We start from the raw sequence: 4,194 nt of genomic DNA, 5'->3' as shown, positions 1-4,194 counted from the left end.
AGTTACACAGGGAACAAACGCAAGCAGCAGCAGCAGCAGCAGCTGCTGATCTTGCTCTTTTCTAGTCTATAATTATAACGCCACTTGCCATCGGAAGGACCTCTTTCATTTGAATGAGGAATCTTGCAAAGGTTTGGCTGGCGCATACAGTTTTTTTGCATTTTATTTCCTCCAAAATGGGATGGACAAGAAGGGAGTATTTTGTTCTGAGACTTGTCTTGAAAAGTGATGTGTCCCTAACATTGTCCTGTGCAGACACATCAATGGATAGCACTGATTAACTACATCTAAACAGGAAGACCAGAGACAGCCCCACCAAACCTGAAAATGTTCCCCAGCTGCACCTTGGTCCGACCCTGGAGCCCAGCATTTGCTGAATTTCTGCTTTGCTGATTTGACTAGGGAAATCAGGTCTCTGGGGCATGCCGTAGAAATCACTCATCCCTCAAAACAGGCAGAGTTGCTGCTACGAAAAGCCTCAGTGGACCTATTCACAACTGTATATTTCAGCATGTGAAAATCCTTCTGCAACTGGAGGTTTTACATAGGACTTCTTTCCCTGTTCCCCTTTGTAAAATGAGATGAACTCTGTCTTTTATGACCTATGGCATTAAGAGTGAGCTGTAGAAGGTGATAGACTGTGAAAGCCCAGGAGATATCATATAATGTTGTCATAAACTTCAGCAGAGAATGAAATAATGTGACTGTGAAGTAAATTTAAAAAAATGCAGGGGAAGAGAATAAGCAAGATTTATAGATTTAATTCATTTTATGATGAAAGGTTTTCCCCCCTGCCTTAGTCGCATTAAGCTATTTGAGACCTTTTATTTAATTAAAACTCTCCCAGAAAGAATGGAAGTTTCTGCCATTGTTTACCTTTCTTCTTGTTAATGGCTGAAGACAGACACTTTGATGTCAAAGCAGGCGAGACATTAGACTGTGGCATGTGTGTGTCAGGCAGTGGCCTGTGGCGAAAGATGACAAATCATTTTAGCATTCAGTGACTTGGCATGGAGAAACATACTGCCTGATCCTATTACAGAGACTGCCCTGTGCAAGGAAAATTTTTAACAACGGGGATATTTTAAGGTCACTGGGAAAATAATTACTTAGACCGAAAACATTTTTCTTTGCTGAGCATAATAGTCTGCTGGTGTTACTGAGTGGTAAATAATAGTACCTCTATGTGTCAGTAGGTATCAGGTGGTTTTCCTGGCAGCTCTTCAGTATTCCTGCAGATTGAGTGGCTGAGATTGCTCTACTGGCTCTGAGCTGTTTTGCAGAGGACATGAGATTTAGTGCTCCTGTGTTTTCAGAGGCAGAAATAAATACAGGTTTCCATCTGTGTAGCTCCATTGGGACTGGTTCTGTAGGAAATACTCCTTTTTTTATCTCTAAGGTGTCCCTATTTCCTTGTCGGATATTTCCAAAGATAGGCAATGTTTTTACCTCTCTTCCTCTGTTTCCCTCTAGGGAAATGTAGTTTCATCTACAAAAATAGTTTTCAGAAGTTCCTTTCTATATTCAGCTCTACTAATGATCAATGATAATGGTGTGTTTTGCATTCATTTTCTCTTGATGTACTTTGAACACATACAAGAGACAAAAACACTTTAGCACTGTGTAACTAGACAGGTTTCTGCTAGTATCATCCATGGATGTTTAACAAGACAGCTGAGTGTAACAGATAGAAATCCATCAAATAAAAGTTATTTAATATATTTATGCTTTCAACTTCTCTCTCCTCTTGATTTTTGAGCACATTTATAGTGGAAGATTTCTGGAAGAAACATTAATAAGTATCATGTGCTAGTGAAGCTTCAAGCAAGCACTTTAGTATCTGTAACGACATCATATAATGCCAATATCCAAAGAAATGCCATAAAAAATAGGCTAAAATATGGTCTGAACAACATGAAAGAATTTTCTTATTGAAAGGAAGTGAATAATTTAAGTGTTGGGAAGAGAGCAGCATTAAAGAACCCGCTGTCAGATTTTCTCAAATGAGAATATATTGAGTTTTGCTATACTTTTCTACTTTCTGTCACTTGCTGCTGGAATTCCTGCCTTAAATAAATCAGTAAATTACCATAAAATGTCCTCTGCCCATAGAATGACTGTGTAGAGACTTGCTATGCTATCTTACAGTCTCTTTCATGAGAGAAATTGCAATAATTAAAAGTTAATCTAGTGGGAGAGATACCGCTGTACTTAGCATCACTCAATGTGGGTTATGGAAATATACTTTAAAGAGGCTCTTTTATCTCCTGAAGTCACATGGTAGAATACTTGAGAGGATTACAAATGAATTTGTCTGCAGGATAAAGCCTGCTGTCCTGACAGATTAATTCTCTGAGTACTGTAAAACTGCAATCAAAAATACTATGCTTTGCAACTTCCTTGTAATGAAATCAACATCATTTGATATGCAGCAGTGCTGAGTTTGCTATTATAAATATTATTACTGTGACTCTTATCAGCCTCAACAGTCCTTTTATTGGCAAAAGGCACAGACACACAATGTCACCATAGGACTTATCAGACAGAAGAGGAGATCAACAATTTTTCCAGGAATAAGGTGTCCAGAAGCTGGATTCAAAAGCCAGTGCCTGGATTGACTGGGAGAGGATTCTCATGACTTAAGACTTATGTCTCCAAAGTGCTCCATATCATGTTCATCTGAAACAATCTGGGTAGGTTATTTAATACAGGCTAGCACAGTTTAAGTGAAAGCTAAATGGTTAAAAGGCAATCACAGAAGGAGAGGTGCTTGATCTTGCTCTATGAATTGGGATTTCTGAAGTGTCAGTGTACTATGCAATATAACCAGGGTTTCAAAACTTCTTACACATCATCAAATGTTAGATATTAGACAATTTCTTTACTTACCTAGAAATGCATGTGATTGCACAGCCATTTTTATAATCATTCCTTTTTTTTACATGCTGATGTTGCAAAACTGTAATTTCTTTTTAATGAAGAAGTTATGTTAACAAAATTTTGTATTGTTCTGGACATTGAAGAGTACTGATAGTTGATAGTCTGTGCTTCATAATATATACTTAGTACTTATATCTCTTGTATTTCTCAGGGAGTTAAATTAGAGAAAGACAAATATTTTCTCCCATTTAAATGTTTATTTTGCACCACAAATATTCACCTAATAAATTCATATTAGAGTAAATAATGCATCATTGTTTGCACAATAGGCATTTTGTGCTCTTAGTCAAGATTTTTGAGGTATCACTAGAAGCCACATAAACTCTTGCCCTTTATGGCTTAATAGCCTAGGTTTTCAGTGAGGGATGTTACATCTCAGAATAGCAAATGATGTCCCATGTGCCCTGCATGGAAATATAATAATAACAACAACAAAAATAAAAAAAATAGTATGTAAAAATGGACAACACACATAACACTACAACTGAGCCATTGTGTTTCTCCCATTTTACAAGGACAGCTTTGCTTTTTTGGAGAAGTACTTCATAGGATTGTATTTTGGTTTGTGTTTATGAAAATCCACCTACAAGAATGATGATCCAGATTAGTGCACTATTTAAGATAACACCCCGCAGTGATACAAAACTGTGGAGCAATTCACTCTATATAACACTGCTAGAGGTGTGATTAAACCATGTGGCAACTGATTGGAGAAAGAACACCCTTCATTTCCTCTATTCAAATTAAAGGGGACCTCACCCAAAATTTAGAGTCATGGTACCAGCAAATGCAAATGGGACTGGTAAGGATGGAGGATTTTCTTGAGTTGTCTCTTGGGCAGAGAGATTTGTCGGAGTATCTGCTTGTATGAGAGACAAAGGGAAAGATAAGACAGAAGAGATTCCAAAAACAAGAAAGCAACTAAGAACAGAAAAGCATTTCCAGGGAAATGTGTCTAGAAAAGGTGAGTTCTTTTGTGTTACTTATTGTCTGGAAAGAATTTGGAATTGTTGTTGTTGCTGTATTTGTGAGAGTAGGATTATTGGTGTTTGTGATAAAAAAGGATTACACTGAGATGGCTAACCATCATTAATTTCTTGTTGTAAAGGTAACAACTCACATGAGTTTTAGCTTATTTAACTAGTTTTATTTCAAAGAATCCTAATAATATATTTTGGTGTTCAAAGCAGCAGTAGTATGCACATGAAAAGGATAAAACTGAGGTCTTTACTCCATCAGCTAGGTGGTCCTGCC

The sequence above is a fragment of the Haemorhous mexicanus genome, chromosome 5, assembly GCF_027477595.1.
Source record: "Haemorhous mexicanus isolate bHaeMex1 chromosome 5, bHaeMex1.pri, whole genome shotgun sequence".
Lineage (NCBI taxonomy): Eukaryota > Metazoa > Chordata > Aves > Passeriformes > Fringillidae > Haemorhous > Haemorhous mexicanus.
This window is presented reverse-complemented; position numbering follows the sequence as displayed.